Source organism: Myxocyprinus asiaticus, chromosome 37 (genome assembly GCF_019703515.2).
Source record: "Myxocyprinus asiaticus isolate MX2 ecotype Aquarium Trade chromosome 37, UBuf_Myxa_2, whole genome shotgun sequence".
NCBI classification, from domain to species: Eukaryota; Metazoa; Chordata; class Actinopteri; order Cypriniformes; family Catostomidae; genus Myxocyprinus; species Myxocyprinus asiaticus.
Genome location: NC_059380.1, coordinates 29,571,886 through 29,592,154, shown reverse-complemented (window position 1 = coordinate 29,592,154; position 20,269 = coordinate 29,571,886). Strand labels below are relative to the sequence as shown.

General features: G+C 39.7%; 1 pseudogene; it reads right to left on the bottom strand.

The window, feature by feature from the left end:
* Positions 1 to 309: 309 nt before the first annotated feature.
* LOC127428318 (uncharacterized) lies at positions 310 to 20,222 on the bottom strand (annotated as a pseudogene).
* Positions 20,223 to 20,269: the final 47 nt, after the last annotated feature.

Here is a 20,269-nt window from a genome sequence, read left to right as displayed (position 1 = left end):
TTGTGTTATTTATGTTTAGATGTTATGTTTAATGTGTATTTTGTTGTAAGATAGCAAATTGTTTTGTCTCATTGTTTTAATTTGATTTACCCCCCTGCAAAATACCCAAATTTCTTTTAGCTCTTATGGTGTGTTGTGAAGTCTACAAATGTGAAAATAATTAAAGGAAGACAATCACAAACTTTAGTGAAAGAGCAATTGTTTTATTCAAGCGGGCTGCTACAGTAAGAGCTTCTCCCCACTGATTTCACAACACTGGTGTTAATGATGGCTGAAAAAAGACCTAAGTTGCTGATAGACAGTTATGGCTCTCCTGTAAATGAAACTGGAAGGCATACTTAAGGATTTGTAGTCACATCACTCCACCCAATGAAACAAGATGGCGTATTGTTGCTTGCGAAGTTGTAACAAAGGACATTGTAAAGATCGCTTTTGAGAGGATTTCAGGTGTTGATGGAGATTTCGATGATGAAAGAGTAAAAGAGTGTCTTTTTGAGCTGCTTGATCAAAATTATGCCTGTTCTGTCTACAGTTCCACAGCCTCACACGCCAGCTCTAAGTCCAGTATACCCATAAGTCAACCCTCCATAAGCTCCATGGTGATGGCTAAACGAGCAGAGGCAGCAGCTGAGCTAGCTGCATAAGAAGCAATATATGCAACAGTAATGGAGGAAAAAAACAAAGGGAAAGAATGCAACTTCTAGAAGAGAAACAAAGGAGAGATCTTGATGCTCAAAAGAGTGAGTTGGAAAGATTACAGGCAGTGAAGGACGTAAGGGCTGCTAGAGCAAGGCTGGAAGCATATAATAAAGAAGCCAGCATTCAATCCGTTGACAAAAATGACAGACTGCACCAACATATAAGCATTTCCCACACAGGTACCTGTGACTTCTTCTTACGTTAGGCCACCAAGCAGTGCTATCCCATCATCTCCATCTCCTCAAGCAGATGTGTCCTACCTCGCTCCAGAGGCCCAAGATAGTATAGCATTGAACAGACTTCCAATGCCAGAGCCAGCAGTCTTCTATGGTGACCCCATTCATTTTTTTGAGCGGAAGGCTTCATTCTAATCGCTCATTGACAAAAAGTGCATTTCTTTAGCAGATAAGTTGCATTATTTGAAAAAGTATGTTGGTGGTCCCACTTGAAAGACCCTTGAAGAAATCTTCTAGGGAAGCTCACCTCCGATGATGTGTCTGGCAGTTCGCACCACCCTTTGCAGTGCTTTGCGGTTGTGGGCAGTGCTATTGCCGTACCAGGCGGAGATACAGCCAGTCAGGATGCTCTCCACAGTGCAGGTGTAGAACCGTGTGAGGATGTGGCGGTTCATTCCAAACTTCCTCAGCCGTCTCAGGAAGAAGAGGCGCTGATGAGCCTTCTTCACAACGACTTCAGTGTGGACGGACCATGTGAGTTCCTCAGTGATGTGGACACCCAGGAACTTGAAGCTGCTGACTCTCTCCACTGGTGCTCCATTGATGGTGATGGGACTGTGTTCTCTGTCTTTTCTTCTGAAGTCCACCACAAGCTCCTTTGTCTTACTGACGTTGAGGGAGAGGTTGTGCTCCTGACACCAGTGTGTCAGAGTGTGCACCTCCTCTCTGTAGGCTGTTTCATCATTGTCAGTGATCAGACCTACCACCGTCGTGTCATCAGCAAACTTAATGATGGCATTGGAGCTATGTGTTGCCACACAGTCATGTGTGTACAAGGAATACAGTAGTGGGCTGAGAACACAGCCCTGCGGGGCTCCAGTGTTGAGGGTTAGTGATGAGGAGATGTTGCTGCCTATTCTAACCACCTGGCGTCTGCTTGACAGGAAGTCCAGGATCCAGCTGCACAGCGAGCTGTTTAAGCCCAGAGCCCGGAGTTTCTCATCTAGCTTGGAGGGCACTATGGTGTTGAATGCTGAGCTGTAGTCTACAAACAGCATTCTCACATAAGTGTTCTTTTTTTCCAGGTGGGAGAGAGCAGTGTGTATTGTAGATGCAATTGCATCATCAGTGGAGCGGTTGTTGCGGTAAGCAAACTGCAGCGGGTCAAGATTGAGTGGCAATACAGAGCAGATGTAATCTCTGATTAGTCTCTTAAAATATTTGCTGATGATGGGGGTCAGAGCAACAGGACGCCAGTAATTTAAGCAAGTTATTTTTGATTGTTTTGGTACAGGCACAATGGTGGATGTTTTAAAGCATGTGGGGACTACAGACAAAGAGAGGGAAAGGTTGAAAATGTCCGTAAAAACACCAGCCAGCTGGTTCGCGCGCGCTCTGATGACGCGGCCCGGAATGTTGTCTGGGCCCGCGGCTTTGCGGATATTCACCCGTCGGAAGGATCGGGTTACATCCGCTACAGAGACGGAGAGTGAACTAACCTCTGCAGCTTCAGCCGCGAGAGCTCTCTCCGCGAGGGCGGTGTTATTTCCCTCGAAACGAGCATAGACATTCTTGTAACACTTGCAAGGGAAGGCATTCTAAATGTTTACATGATGACAGTTTCATCAAGAAGGAAAAGTCTTCACCAATCCTAAACCCAGAGCATACACATGAGACAGCTGTTACAAAGTCTTTAAGTGTAGAGACTGAACACCCATCTGCCAACACCTCAATGATAGTGCCAGTGTGGTTATCATCACAGAGTAACCCTGTCTCTGAGAAACTTGTCTACACTCTGTTAGACACACAAAGTGATTATGTCTTTATTGAATATGCAATAAGCCACAGCCTAAAAGTTGATTCATGCCCAGTGACTCGTAAGCTCACGACCATGGTTGGAAGGGACATGTTAATATCGAGTGAGAAGGTTTCCGGCCTTAAGGCAGTTTTACATGGGGTGCGGTCACCGCACTTTCCCTTTTCATTTTCAATGAGAGAGAGGCGGCAGGCGGCAAAACGGAAGCAGCAGTCAAAACAGCGCTGTTTTCCAAACACATTCATGAGAAACCTGCCGCTTTGTTGTGTACGACTGCTTGCGGTGCACAACGCGCAAAATAAAAATATTTTATCTTTCCGCGGCTACTGCTTGTCACTGACCAATCAAAGCTGAATTTATTCACAACCAATCAAATTACACTTAGCTTTTATGTAGTCAAAAACAACATGTAGGTGAATATACATGCTGTTGCTGAATTTCCTCCTGACATATCGTTTCTTTGAGCATTTATAGAGAAACACTACTGGTCAAAAATTTTGAAACATTCTTTATTATAATTTTTTTTATTTATTTTTTCTTCACATTTTAGAATAATAGTAAAGTCATCAATACTATGGAATAACTTAAATGGAACTATGGGAATTATGTTGTGACTAAACAAAATCCAAAATAAATCAAAACTGTGTTATATTTTAGCATCTTCAAAGTAGTCACTCTTTGCCTAGAATTTGCAGACATGAACTCTTGACATTTTCTCAACCAACTTGAGGTATCACCATGGGATGCTTTTTAAACAGTATTGAAGGAGTTCCCATCTATGCTGAGCACTTATTGGCTGCTTTTCTTTATTATTTGGTCCAAGTCATCAATTTCAAAAACTTTATATGGTGGCACAATTATATTTGTCTACAAAACAAATTTCAAACATTTAAGCATACGCCTTCAGATCAAAAGATTTTTAAGATCATGAGAAACATTTCAGTCAAGTGTTTCAAAACTTTTGACTGGTAGTGTAAATAGGAAAACAGCCTCATGGAAAGCTGAGTGGACGAGTCGTGTACCAGGTGAAAATAGATTACGGAAACACGTATAGCTTATGTTTAGAAAATGGATGACTGTGCAATGTATACAAATGGGCCATGGACCATATACTTTAATGATCTCTTCTGTCTGAAATATAAACTTCAGATATACAGAAAAAATAATTGCCCAGTTGGGTTATTGGCAGTGTTTTGTGAATTTTGAATGTTCATTTGTAGCCCTCCCATTTTAATCATTGATGTGATGTTATTTATACTATACCAATTTGCCAATAAAAATATGAAGTAACATTAAGTCTGTTTCTTTAGTCAAAAAAAAAAGCAGAACTCATCAAATGTGGAGATGCCATCTATATTTACAATTACATTGTTTAGCCTTGATATTATCATTTTACATTAATATAAAAAATAGTTTATACAATATTTATAGTTATAAAACATTTTATGAAAAAATAAGTGGCATTTAAGTGCAATTACTTACATGAAAACTAATACAATATTTACAGTAATCGCCTCATAGACGCAATAACTGAGCTGAAGCAATGGGTGGCATTATTGCACTTCTACTGGTGCGTTTTGCACCGCTTCTCGTGTGAATGGAAAACGCCTGTACAAGCGGCAAGATCGCAAGCAAACCCTGCCGCCCACTGCGTCCCTTGTAAAACCGCCTTTAGAGTAAGAGGCTTTAATTCCACCATAGTTTTAGACCTCCCTCCTGCTTACACTAAAGAATGCATTCCTGTGGACCGTACTCACATCCCTACCTGTGAGACTGCCATGTCTTGGATACATCTTGCACCCCTAGCAGAAGAAATTCCACCACTGCAGGGTTGTGAGGTTGGTCTCCTCATAGGATATAATTGTTCCAGAGCAATAGCACCAAGAGAAGTGATCATTGGGGCAGACAATGAACCCTATGCTGTTTGCACAGATCTTGGATGGGGCATTGTACGTCCCTCTTTTCTCACACCACAAGTCACAAAGTGGTGTAAACGTGCCACAGATTAACTATTAAAGAGGTCCCTCCTGTAACACCTGCAGTTGTCATCAAGGTACTAGAGTCTGATTTCAAAGATGTGAGCGAATATGCCAAGGTAGTGTCTTTTTATATATATATTTATTTATCCAACACATCCAATCTCTTCTGCCATTTCTTTCCTCTGAAAAAAAACAAAAAACATTTGCACTGTACTTAACAGATAACAGATTTGTATTAGATTGCACTACGTATGTGTATGTGTGTGTCTGTACGTATGTGTATAACTATTTTTAATTTTTTTATTATTATCTATGTCTTGCTGCTGTTTTTGTATTGTTGTACACTGGAAGCTCCTGTCACCAAGACAAATTCCTTGTAAGTGTAAGCATACTTGGCAATAAAGCTGAATCTGATTCAAGAGGACATTGTGTTCTTGAACAAATTACGAGAAAGCATCAGAATAAACGGGGACGGTCATTTGGAAATGCCGTTCAAGCAGAGACCTTACCTTCCTGATATTGAGCAGCTTGCCATTGTCAGGCTTCAGCATCTTAAAAAGGAAACTAGAGAAGGATAAAGAGTATAGAGATCATTACGTGAAGTTCATGGCAGTGGTTATTCAAAATGGTGATGCAGAGAAAGTATGTGATGAAGGTAAGGAAGGAGAAAAAAATGTACATTCCTCACTTACCTCTTGATGCCACTTGCACTGTTATGGTCACCGGCCATATATATATATATATATATATATATATATTTACATATATTATACCTCATTCTGTACAATGCACCTTTAGTGTTTATACTTCTTCATTTGCACCTTGTACTGTATTCATAGACATTTGCATTGAGCTGGTCTCTGCTTCTCTACCTCATAACTTCACACTCCATAAAAATCTTTATTGTATATACTCATATATATATATATATATATATACAGGTGCATCTCAATAAATTAGAATGTCGTGGAAAAGTTCATTTATTTCAGTAATTCAACTCAAATTGTGAAACTCGTGTATTAAATAAATTAAATGCACACAGACTGAAGTAGTTTAAGTCTTTGGTTCTTTTAATTGTGATGATTTTGGCTCACATTTAACAAAAACCCACCAATTCACTATCTCAAAAAATTAGAATATGGTGACATGCCAATCAGCTAATCAACTCAAAACACCTGCAAAGGTTTCCTGAGCCTTCAAAATGGTCTCTCAGTTTGGTTCACTAGGCAACACAATCATGGGGAAGACTGCTGATCTGACAGTTGTCCAGAAGACAATCATTGACACCCTTCACAAGGAGGGTAAGCCACAAACATTCATTGCCAAAGAAGCTGGCTGTGCACAGAGTGCTGTATCCAAGCATGTAAACAAAAAGTTGAGTGGAAGGAAAAAGTGTGGAAGAAAAAGATGCACAACCAACCGAGAGAACCGCAGCCTTATGAGGATTGTCAAGCAAAATCGATTCAAGAATTTGGGTGAACTTCACAAGGAATGGACTGAGGCTGGGGTCAAGGCATCAACCACACACAGACATGTCAAGGAATTTGGCTACAGTTGTCGTATTCCTCTTGTTAAGCCACTCCTGAACCACAGACAACATCAGAGGTGTCTTACCTGGGCTAAGGAGAAGAAAAACTGGACTGTTGCCCAGTGGTCCAAAGTCCTCTTTTCAGATGAGAGCAAGTTTTGTATTTCATATGGAAACCAAGGTCCTAGAGTCTGGAGGAAGGGTGGAGAAGCTCATAGCCCAAGTTGCTTGAAGTCCAGTGTTAAGTTTCCACAGTCTATGATGATTTGGGGTGCAATGTCATCTGCTGGTGTTGGTCCATTGTGTTTTTTGAAAACCAAAGTCACTGCACCCGTTTACCAAGAAATTTTGGAGCACTTCATGCTTCCTTCTGCTGACCAGCTTTTTAAAGATGCTGATTTCATTTTCCAGCAGGATTTGTCACCTGCCCACACTGGCAAAAGCACCAAAAGTTGGTTAAATGACCATGGTGTTGGTGTGCTTGACTGGCCAGCAAACTCACCAGACCTGAACCCCATAGAGAATCTATGGGGTATTGTCAAGAGGAAAATGAGAAACAAGAGACCAAAAAATGCAGATGAGCTGAAGGCCACTGTCAAAGAAACCTGGGCTTCCATACCACCTCAGCAGTGCCACAAACTGATCACCTCCATGCCACGCCGAATTGAGGCAGTAATTAAAGCAAAAGGAGCCCCTACCAAGTATTGAGTACATATACAGTAAATGAACATACTTTCCAGAAGGCCAACAATTCACTAAAAATGTTTTTTTTATTGGTCTTATGATGTATTCTAATTTGTTGAGATAGTGAATTGGTGGGTTTTTGTTAAATGTGAGCAAAATCATCACAATTAAAAGAACCAAAGACTTAAACTACTTCAGTCTGTGTGCATTGAATTTATTTAATACACGAGTTTCACAATTTGAGTTGAATTACTGAAATAAATGAACTTTTCCACGACATTCTAATTTATTGAGATGCACCTGTATATATTATATATATATTGCTATTTGCACTTCTGGTTAGATGCTAACTGCATTTCATTGGCTCTGTACCTGTACTCTGCACAATGACAATAAAGTTGAATCTAATCTAATCTAACCATGGAGCGTACCACTCTAAAAAGCCAGGTAAACTTCATGTAACTTAATGTTTTCGACTGTTCTGCCAAATACAAAGGGACCAGTTTAAATGTCCATCTACTCCCAGGTCTTGACCTGATGAACAGCCTGACTGATGTCCTTTTACAGTTCAGACAGCACCCTGTAGCCCTGATGTGTGACACTGAAAAGTTGCTCCATTAGTTTCATGTTTATGAAGCAGACCGAGACTACCTTCATTTTCTATGGTGGGAAAATGATGATTCCGCATGAGAATACATCTCTTTGGTGCCTCATCCTCCCCTGGGTGAGCAAACTACGGGTTAAAGCATCTCGCTAGAGAAGGCGAGCATCTACATCCCCTAGGCTCACAATTCATTCTGAGACATTTCTACATGGATGATGGAGTCTCCAGTGATGAAAACACAGAAAAAGCTAGCTCAAGATTCCTGTCAGCTTTGTGCCTAAGGCTGCACAAGTTTGTGTCTAATGACAAGGCAGTTTTGGAGAGCATACCACCCTCTGAGTGTGCAGCAGATATCAAAGCCCTCGACCTTTCCTTTACTAACCAGCCTTTGGAAAGAGCATTAGGCATTCATTGGCACGTGGAGTATGACAATTTCAGATTTCGCATCAGCCTCAAGAACCAGCCAGCAACCCGCCGGGGCATATTAGCTACAGTTGCCTCGCTGTATGATCCCCTGGGGTTTGTTGTTCCATTCTTACTTAAGGGAAAGGCTGTGCTTCAAGAGATGTGCAGGAATGGCATGGGCTGGGATGACCCTTTACCTGATGTACTGCAGCCAAGTTGGGAGCATTGGAAAGCTCCGCTTGTTAACTTAGAGAAGATCAACATACTTTGTTGCATTGTGTCTGCTGGTTTTGGCAAAGCCACTGAGAGAGAGTTCCATCACTTCTCTGATGCAAGCACGAGAGCATATGGCCAGTGCTCATACTTAAGGCTTGAAAATGAACAAGGTAACATCCATTGTGCTTTGCTCATGGTAAAATCCAGAGTTGCCCCACTTAAAGTCACAACAATTCCTCATTTGGAGTTAACTGCTGCAGTTGGCTCTTGGTGTGAATGACTTGCTAAAGGAAGAAATGGGTCTCATAGATACAGAGGCATATTTCTAGACTGACCCCCAAGTAGTGTTGGGGTACATCAATAATGAAGCTTGTCACTTCCACACATCTGTCTTGAATAGAATTCAGAGGATTCATAACAGCACAACCCCTCAGCAGCAGAGATATATTCCCTCTGATGAAAATCAAGCTGACCATGCATCGCGAGGCCTGAGTGTTGATGACCTTATCACATCTAGTTGGTTAACTGGACCAAAGTTCTTATGGGAAAAGGACATACCTCATGCTGTAGATGTTGACACATAGCTTCCAATTGGGGACACAGAGGTCAAGAAAGCTCAAACCCTGAAGATGCATACAGTAGAGCATACCTGTTTACCTGATCATCTCACAAGGTCTTCATGGTCTAAGGTCACCCAAGCAGTTGCACGCCTTCTTTGTCGAGCTAGAAAAGACAAATCGATTGGTCACTGTACAGTAGCAGAATGCATTATAATCAGAGACTTGCAGCTAAAGGTGTATCCTGAAGAGGTAGCCTCATTGAGTAAAGACAACCAACTTTCACACAACAGCAAGCTTCCTTGATGCCTTCCTAGATCATGACGGAGTGCACAAGGTGGGAGGTAGACTTTGCAATGCATCTATTCCAAGCTCAGTTACACACCCAGTGATCTAGGGCATTAAGTATTTGGGCATTTTATTCCAGCAAATTTGTCTGATTTAGTTTAATTTTGACCCCTTAATAAAAAGGTTTTTGAGCGATGTGGGCAGGTGGGCTTCATTACATTTATCTATGATTGGGAAGGTTAATGTTATTAAAATGAATTGTGTTCCAAAATTTAACTACCTGTTACAATCTCTCCCTGTAGATGTCCCCCTTTCTTATTTCAAGCAATTTGATAGCATACCGAAGTCCTTCATTTGGAATGGTAAATGTCCCAGATTACATTTCAGTAAGCTGCATAGGCCGATTGGCAAAGGTGGACTAGGCCTACCCAAGATTTAGTTTTATTATTATGCGTTCGGTCTCAGACATTTGGCCCACTGGCCACTTCCACCTGAGAGAGCCCCTCCCTGGTTATGTATTGAACAGGAATTCTTGCCCCTACTTTGCCATTGCAAAGCGTATCAAACTAATCAGAGAAGTTAAGTTACATCCCATTATCTCGCATTTGCACTCGGCATGGACAAAAGTGTCCAGAGTGTTTAATTCGGGCACTTATTTAAATGTTGCCTCAAGCATATGGCTGAACCCTTAACTATGTATTAATAGGTCCCCTTTCTGCTGGTCAGAATGGATTGTGAGGTTTTACTACACTCGGTGACCTATACAAGAGTGGGGTGTTGTGATCTTTTGAAAATTTGGTTCAACTTTTTGGGATTCCCAGATCTCAGTTCTATAGGTATTTCCAGCTGCGCCAGCTGCTCTGTATTGTTTTTGGGAGTAGCACACCCCCCCTAAAGTGGCAGATACTCTGGAAGAGGTAATTAGTCAGTATATTACTCCCAGCTAATTCAGAGTCTGGGGGACGGAGCTTTAACTTCTATCAAGGGATTATGGGAGAAAGATTTAAACTTGGTATTGGAGGATGGAGTGTGGGCTAGGATTTAAAAAAATGTAAAGTCTGCATCTAGAGATGCAAGGGTGCACCTTATGCAATTTAAGATTTTACATAGATTCTATTGGACCCCCTCTAGGTTGTATAAGCTTGGTCTTAAAGACACACCCACCTGCTGGCGATGCCAATCAGAAGATGGAGATACAACCCATGTTTTTTGGTGGTGTGGTAAGATCCAGGGAGAGGGATAATAGTGGGGGTTTAATGTTAAATGTGATTCATTATATATATATATATATATATATATATATATATATATATATATATATATATATATATATATATGTTGTGGTTTTTTCTTTGTGTTAAGTCTATGAATCAATAAAAATGTTAATCAAAAAAAAAATAAAAAAAATAAATAAATAAATACATAAAAACACCCAGTGATCATTCCTAAGGATCACCATCTTACGAAACTCATAACTGCTGATTGTCACGACATGGTCGGACACCAAGGCAAAGGCCTGACCATAAATGAGATCAGATCAAAGGGATTTTGGATTCCTGGAGTAAACAGAGCTGTAGCTTCCTTTGTGCATCAGTGTGTAAGATGTCGCAAGCTCTGTAGACCCACAGAGGAGCAAAGAATATTGTGGAATGGACTGTTTTGGTCTATTTATCACCAAACAAGGGCATAAGTCACACAAAAGGAACTTCTCTTCACTTGTTTCTGTTCCAGAGCCATCCATATCGAAATGTTAGATGACATGTCCACAGATGCCTTTATTAATGGCCTGCGCTGCTTCATCGCCATCAGGGGAGCAGTTCATCAGATAAGGTGTGACAAAGGCAGCAATTTTGTTGGGGCCAAGAAAGAGTTCACAAATGCTATTAAGGAGATTGACACCAACGGTCTGGTAGCGTTCTTAGCAGAGAAACAGTGTGACTTTTCCTTAAACACACCCCATTCAAGTCACACCGGTGGAGTTTGGGAAAGGCAGATAAGAACTGTGAGAAGTGTCCTTTGTTCCACTCTGTCCCTATCTTCTGGAAGACTTGATGATTCTTCTCTGCAAACTATCTTCTACAAGGCCATGGCCATCGTAAATAGCAGACCCTCACTGTGGATAATCTGAATGATCCTAACAGTCTGGAACCCCTATTTCCAAATCATCTGCTCACTTTGAAACCTGCCCAAGCTATACCAAGCCCTGGAAAGTTCATCAGGGAAGACATGAATAATTGCAAAAGATGGTGTCATGTCCAATACTTAGCAGAGCAGTTTTAGAGTCGTTGGCGAAAGGAGTACTTGTCAAACATTGCAACTAGACAATGCTAGCTTATACCAAAATGAAATATGCAGGTTGGTGATATAGTCATAGAGAAGACTGACGGTGTGCGCAGCTAGTCAGAAAAGTGAAAATACGTCTTGGAGATAGAAAATTAGGAAGGGATGGAAAGCATCTAAGTAAACTATCAGTTGTTGAGCACCTAGTGCAGAAACTGGTCCTACTGCTGGAAGCTGAATAAGCACCTTTCTGTATCCTTTGGGATAAACAATTTAGTACACAAATTATATATATATGAGTTTGGGCTTTAGTCAGATGGACAAGTGAAATCATGTTCTATGAGCTTGCATTGTCTCACGACACAATAACATGAGTTACAACAAACTCAACTTGAACAGAATTTGAAAACTTTAAATAACATGCTCAAATAACCACCCACCAGCTAGTCCCACCAATTTTAATGCAATGCGCATGCACACGAAACACTACGTAATGGTGACGTACTGCTTCACCTAAGCTGAGACGGATGCAATAGTATGTTCCTGCAATACTGGAGGCTGCAGTTTCAGCACCGCAGTCCTAGGACCGCATTTCTAGGACCCAAGTTTTGGAGGACCAAGAAAAGTGCAACCATGGCAGTATTTCCACCAAATACTAACTACTTATAGTTTTAAAGGTTTATTACGTCTTTCTTGCAATTCAACTTGGTTGCAAAGAGCTGCATGTTGAGCAATTTGTGTGACTAATTAGCATAAATAACAAGTAAAATAAAGGAATCATATGATATGGCCTTTTCAGTCACTAGATCTCAACCACATATTTTAAGTACAGAGGGTAAGACACAAGGATGACTCTGGGGGCAGATTCAAGATTGTGTATATTTTATAAAATAAATAACAATTGAACACACACACAAACCCATTTGTTCATCAGCTGCCACATGGACAGAACTTCTGTCTTCACTGACTCCTGGAGAGAGAAAAGTGAATGAAATAAGGAACATTTACTTGAACATGTTCAACTTAGTGCTTAGTGACCACAGAGCACATGTATACACACACACATTATATACTATACATATATAATTAATATATATCAATCTTCATGCCAATTAATGTTCATATTACTGTTATTGTGTACTGTTCAAAGATTTGGAAAAATGTTATTTTGATGCTTTGGGAACACTGTTTCTTGAAACTTTCATGTCAATAAAGCCCCTCTGAATTGAGAAAAATGCAAGAAATCTGAATAGAAATAACATGTTGACATGACTTTTCCTGACCCTTAAATATTTAAAGCCCAGATTGTAAAGTATGTAGCAGCACTACCTACCAAATGAATGTCCTCCCTTCTTTCCTCAATTGTTTGTGTATCCCTCTATTAAATTCCTCCACTTCACTGAAATAGTAAATGGAGAACATAATCACTGCTGGAAATACTGTTAACGCTTAAAAAAAGGATACATTGGACATTGTGTAAAAAAAAAAAAAATTCTACTCTTACCTGTGATGATAATCAGGACCAGAGAAGAAGGCCTGCTCAGCCTCCTGCAAAGACAAATTCTGCAGCACAGCCAGGCCATATATGATGGCCTATCAAAATAAATTTTTAATATACACAGGTCTGTACACTAGCAGCATACAGTATAGTATACAGTAGGGTTTGAAAGTGCAGGAGCAGGAACACGCACAAATACATTATAATTGTTAGGCATACTTCTGGAAATAGAACACCACAGATTAACTGCACTTCATCCGTGAAGTTCAGTTGCGTTGGTGTTCTATGCAGTACTGACTTATAAGCAAAAATGGTGTCCTGTTGTTCTTCACTGTCGAGGTAGACAGGCACCCGGGAAGAGGACTTCTGAGGAAACCACTTTGAAGTCTTCCCATTGAGTACACCCTATGGGCAACTTATTTTGCCACAATTATTTTGTGGTAATAGGATTTTTAAGTGTATTGTGTGGTAGCTGTTAGTCAAAGAACAACTGACATTAAAGCTAGAATATGCAGAATTGGAGAAACGAGCAAGACTAAGCTAGATTTTGAAAGCAAACAACCTAAAATATTCCACCCCCAACCTTTAGGGCTTCTTTCAAAGCCGAACATGCACTGCCTGAGTACCAGCTGGAGGAAGACTCCGGTGAAGATCAAAGAGTGCATGGGCAGAGTGTGTGCACGTAGGCAGGTATGTATTTAGAGAGGCAGGTAGGCGACCAATCACAGACGGGGTTTTTATTGGCCTGTGACTGCCATAGATAATGGAATTTGTTTATTTTCATTATCAGAGCACTTGATTTATTGACTGCTGACGGAATGTAAAGAGACTACACAAATGTAACAAAAATTATTCTCGAATACATTGAATATCCTAGCTTTAAATGTCAGTTACATTAAATACATACATAAAGTACATTTAAGATAAAGATACAATAAATGGGCCGCATAGTTGACGATATTTCTAACAAAAGCCCTGGTTGAATCTTTACTGTGAGTTAGTCTCTAATGATGAAAAATGTGAATATTGTCAAAGTACAACCAAATGCTCTTCAGCTCCCTGTGACTGTGCAATGAAGTCCACCAGTCTCTTTTCCTCTGCAGTGCAGTCAATGACAGCCTGCATGTGAACTGGAACTTCCTCAGTGATGGCACTCTGTATACTGGCTGAAGGGTTCCCTGTAGTAAGCTTCTGGCCTCATCAGTCCAGAAGGCAAACCTCTGGCCATGCCTTTCAAACATTAACAACAAGATTAATCTAAAGTATTGCATAGGAAAAAGCTAAAGTATTGGTGCACAATTGCCATAAATAAATACTGAAAACAGACACTGCCATCCAGAGTCTTACATCTCTTGTTACTAATGGTCTATTGATAACATTAAGTTAATGTAGTCAACAGGTGCATATACACATATTGTTTATTGTTTAGGGCTGTAATACCCATCAATTTTAAAATGCTCCATCAGTGTCCATCTGAAAGAAATGTGATAATGATAAGGAGAGTCTTTAGTTTTTAATGTATCCTTTTTCTTCAAGATGAATAGTATGAATACAAGCAACATTTAAAAGTAAGCAATTTTTTCTTATTTACATTTTTTTTTTTTATACTTACCTCCTGGAATTCAAACCCTGTGCTTGTCACAATGGAAATGGTATACTGAAACAGAGAAGGAAAACATTTTATTTACAATGTTGACAGAAACCTGCATATGCTTACAAAAAAAAAAAAAAAAAGAGACATTACCATAAGCATAAACATCCCACAGTCATTTCCACAGATCTGGCATGGCAAGCCCTAAAATCAACAAAAACGAAGGTAAGATTAGTGATACATGAAACATGACTGATAGATCAAAGCTGCTGTCTTCTCTGTCACATGATTTCTATATGAAATGCAGATTTTGGGCAATAGTTATATTTCTTTGGAATAGCTAATTATGCATATTATTCACCACAATATCATGCCCAGTTTTCTCAGTCCAGCTCCCAGTATCAGTTTGCTGAGCAAGAACTCTATACGATAAAAAACAAAAATAATTTGAAACAGATAGATGTGACAACTACTGAGACATTAGGATTTAGGAACGTAGCCGAAACATATCAGTACAGGCTCTAGGAACGTAGCAATACATATCAGTGCAGGCTATAGTAATGTTGCCGAAATGTAAATTGCTATATGAACATGGCAAACAGTATGCCTCATATGTGGACATAAAAATGGCTCTGTAAAATGGCTTCATGATCTATAATGTGATAATTGTTAAAGAGATGCGCAAGAGTTTAAAAGTCATTAGGACAAAGAGTAGAGCTGCAGTTCACTTTGTTGGAATACACATGAATTAACCAACTTATTTACCACTACATGTACTATGTAGTATCTAGAAACAGTAACATTCCCTTACACAGAGAATGAAGTGTTCTGGCCCATTTGCGCTGTTCCATGCCTGAAAGACTAAGTCTTTCATGTCGACATCCTCCTAACATTAGAAAACAATGTTGTCATCATGCAGATCTACATTTTTGTGACCACAAACATATTTTGTTATTTTATATTCATTCACTGGAAAGTTGTCAACGATTTTGCTTTGTGTAAGCTTCCATGTAGGAATGACGTATAATAATATATAAATGTCTTTGCCCTATGGAAAAAAACAGCAACTTTGAAAGAAGACAATAAAATAACAGAATTTATTAAAATTTAGGCTTTAGTCTCTAATATAAAAAAGTTACATGTTGCTGAGCTGCTTCATGAATCAATTTAAAGCAGGCATTCCCAATCTGCAAGAAACAATCAAAACATCAGTGAACAAGCATAAAAGCAAATAAAAACATGGCGTTTCCCTTCCTCGTGTTTATCAACTTCCCACTACTCATATGAGAATCCATGTTTCTTAGCAACCCCAGGCTCCAGAATTCTTCACGTGTGATACATAAGGGCCGTTCTTTCACAAGGACCCAGGCTGTCCTGTGTCCAGCACGTAATTGAGCTGCAAATAACAGCTATTAATCAGACAATAGTGTGTGACATGGCAAACAATTACTATTTGTACTAATTAGCTTACCAGTTTGTCCTGGATAGGATTCCATTCTTTTTCCCAGGGCTTAAATGTCACCAAGTAGTCAAGGGCTGTTGTCGGGGGCACACTGAGGGCCGTGTCGGGGGTACTGTCTTTGCTGAAACTAAAGTAGAAAATCACAATGAACATTACCGTTCATACGTGTTAGTGCAAGTTTAAAAAAGCTTGCACTAACAAGCTTTTTTACTCACCAGTTGGTACATCAATGTCCAATGGACCAGGTTGAGCAGTGGAGGATGTCTTTGAGGATACTGTATTTCCTAAAAATATAAATAAATGTTTCAACAATACAAAACAGTGAATAAAATGTGCTGTATTTATAATAGAATTGCATAGCAAATTTGAAAAGTTACCCAACACTGCCTGGCTGTGGATATTCATTGGTATCTTGGTTTCGAAAGCCTTTTTTATGTTGCCCAATCGTTGTTTGTTTTTGTGAATGTTGTAATGGTGAATGATATTCCTCATGAGAAACAGATGAGTTGATGGTAAAGCCATGTTCAAGAAGTAAATGTTTTTCTTCATTCTTGCAAACAGCTGTTCTGCTACTTGACTGTTGACTTTTCCGGCAAGTTGCGGGACCAGGCCAAGCTTCTGCAGGGCATCACGGGCATCCTTTGTATTATCCTCATGGAATTGGTCATACAGAGCATAATGCTCTGCTGAACCAGTTATTGGATGGCCATCTCAGTCTGGGACCAGTTTCTTGCAGTTCAACCAAGGAAGTGACACCTTTAGTTTTCCATCTTTTGCTTGTGCTATGTTGTCTGGAGTTGGGGCCTTTAACCGTTCTTCAAATGGTTTGAAGGGCAACCTTTCTGGTTCTCTGAGATTCATATGTGTTGCTAGTCCACGTGCAAAGTCATATATAACAATATTTGGCATGTGTTTCCAAGAAAGCAGTACGTCTGTGAAGTCACATGGGCTTTCCACACTAATGTTACACTTTATACTGTATACAGTGCCGCATGGGCACATAATCACAGCCCAACCACCTGAGATGGAAAAAAGACAACCTCTGTTTATCCAACTAAAAAGGTTTTCATCCTCACTGAGTGTATGTGAAATCACATTTCAGATATTCAAAAAGTAACACCTTTTGAAGTTATTCCACCCTGGGAAAAACCTTAACAATAACAGTATCTTACACATACAGTATACTATGTGAAATTTAGCCTACCTGATGCAGCCCAAATCTTTTGAAAAACCTTGTCGTACGTCTGCCTTGACTTCATTTCATTGGACAATCTCAGAAGGTGGTTAGTTCGCGATCCAGAAGAATCCAATCCACACTCCCTACATAATGTCTTAACCACTTGAACCTATCAAATAAAATGTGTGAGGAGCTGCATGTTTTCAGGTAAAATAACGGCCCGTAAATCACTCCTAAAAAGACAAATATAATAAACCGTGTCTTTACCTTCTGCTTGTACAGTTCCTCTCTCAGACGGTCTTCGGAGACTGTTATTTCACAGACCTCTGCTGGTTTTGGCAGACTGACTTTTTCAAATTCCGTGTTAAGGACATGGTTTGAGTGATGTGTATTTCTGCCTATCCACGGCGCCCAAAAGTGGAAAGTTGGTGGAACTGCAAATGGATTGTGTTGGTGACCTTTGGAAATATCAAAACACAAGAAATACGTCAAAACATCTTGATCTTGACATACTGATAAATGTAAACATGTTATGGATCTATCTCCATGTTTTAGTTTGTTAATTAGTTTCACACAATTCTGCAGTCATTGAAAAAGGTGTTACATGTTGACGAATTAATCTTGGCTTGCATTACTTGTTACAAATCCTCGACCGATCCTTTCCATTGAACGTGCCTCCCAAAAACGTTCCATATCATCCTCTCTATTGAAGTCTTCTGGAGGTTGTGTAAGGTCACTTACTAAAGAAATAATGTGAAAACATTACACAAATAGTCAATTCTGACAGTAATCCGGTCAGTAATTTACATCTAAATCAGTCCAATTCCATGACAGCATTCTTACCTGACAAAAGGAAGGCTCCCTTCTTATGGAGGTCCATGATGACCACTGGTGGATGATCACCACAGTTCACACAAGAATACTGGTAATCATGTTCTGTAAGTGCTTCAAAGTGAAGATACTCATGAAGAACTATATTAGCTGAGGGGAACTGTACCCCTGTAGTCAATTCCAAATATTCTAGCACTCTGCTCACTGCAGTATGGACTTATGGAAGAAACATTATAATGAAAAACCTGAAAATGTACTGTAAACATTTTGTTGTATATTTGTACATTTACTCAAAAAGTATTCATTCACAGATTATACTTCAATTAAATTAAATCAAAAACTACCTGTAGCATGTTCCTTATGGTTAGGCATAAAGGGAGATCAAGAAGTATCCGGTCATTAAAATTGTGTAGGCCGTCTTTCCACTCTTGGTACTGGTAGTGGGTTCCACATTGATGGCAAGATTTACAGTAGGTAGAGATGTCAGGAAATCAAAAGTTTCAACAAGATTCACAGTACGGTTTATAACACATTCAATGATTAATGAAAGCAGACCAAACCTACCACAGTGGATTGTAATAAGATATCAATAGTTCAATATCATTGACCTACCTTCAGTAATACGTGAGTTGGTGAGGATTTTGGCCTTATTTGTAATGAGGACAGGGTCACTCATGGGCACATTGCCTGGGCAGTGCTGGCACATCATCTTCTGTGGACTTAGGTGCCTTGGGTATTCTTTTTCCAATGATGGAAGCAGTAAATGTTCTGGCAGAACAGCAGGTAAATTTTTATACTTAAGAATATACTCAACCATGACTTTCAACTTTTGGTTGATATGGTATGTTACCCAGATCAGCCTCATCATGACTGCCTCCATCCCCTGTTGATGTTTGGAATTCAACCTCCTCAGTGCACCGGACTTTCCTGAACAGCTCACAGTGTCTGAAATAAGAGCCATTTTGCAATATACTTGTGTCGGCATGATCTCTTTGTCCTTGCACAAGGACAGTGCCATGAATTCTTTTTTGTGTCATACGACACCATGACTCTTCCTAAACGACTGTAATATGAAACAGTTGGCTCATAAGTTAATATGTATTTTTTGGACTGAGGGGGTTCCAATTTGGGAGTATACAGACAGAGGTATATGGTTGGTGTTGGCAAGGTTTTGCAGATCAAGGCAGACCTTCTTTTTATCCTTTCCAAACCACCGGCTGTTCACCATCTCATTAAGTGTTTCTTCACTAAGTACAGGAGAGGAAACATAGAATGTGCAGCAAGTTAACGATTTAAGGTGTACCCACTGATATGCTTTCGACCCACTCCTCCATGCCAACTCCATGTTCACTTGGCACTCAGCAGATTCACAGAAAACGTGTTGATTTTCCCCCCAGACTTGGAGCTGGCACGGTGGAAGGTGGTTATGGCAGGGTGCTTACCCTTGCAAAAAGACAGATGCTTCATGAAGTCCGGTTTATGTTGCAGCATTGACTGACAATGGATGCAGTGGTAATGCCACTGTGGTCGGCAATCTAATACACATCTGTGAATGGTATACCCTAAAACATAAGAACATTGAACTGTAGTATTATTATGATGACCATCAGTGTAAATTATGAATACCCAAAATCTGAATAAAGAATCTGGTTACCAAAAACAAAACATAAAGGCAGTTGTTTGGATTCATTGCTCAAATGGAATTGATCATAACATTCAGGCTGCTTTTCATGCATAGACATATTATAACTCAATTTGCATTTCCTGAGAGAATGTTTGCAAACTTTACCTTCATGGAGAACTGCGCAGTTGAAATGGCCCTCTAAATGGGTTTTGACTTTGCTCAACTTTGTTGGGTGAAACAAAGCTGAACTGCAGTGGAAGTTCTTGCAGCATGTGGTGCATTTCTTCAGTTCGGGCAAAGATCTCCCTTCTTGGATTTTTATGTGCTTCTTGAAAAAGAGAGAGCCCAATTGGTCAAATTAAACATTTTAAGTTCATTTCATAAACATAAATAGACATAAATTAAGCCTAAGCCTAGTACTTAAACAACAATTTTTTTATTTGATTTTTTTTATCTTCAGATATACTATTGCCAACACTGAGCTAAATCTGTGTCCTTGAAATCACTTCATATAGACTATACAGTACATGACAGAATCTAACACGTGGTATTTTAATAGTCAATTATTATGCAGGCCTTTCTGTTATTTCTGACTATTAAAAATGTCAAATGTCTCATTCAACATTACAAAAACAATGTCAAAATGAAGAGACGTGCTGATAACATGTATTGTGGGGTAAACAGGCAGTCATCACAAGTCGTACAAGTTAAGAATGTTCCCGCATCCACGCTGACTATCGGAAAGTAAACACATTTACACTGGTAGCTCTTGCAATGGCCATTTGTCCACCTTGTCATCTATCACCACCTGGATTCAGACTGTCAATGACCCAATAGGGTATATGTCGAACGTC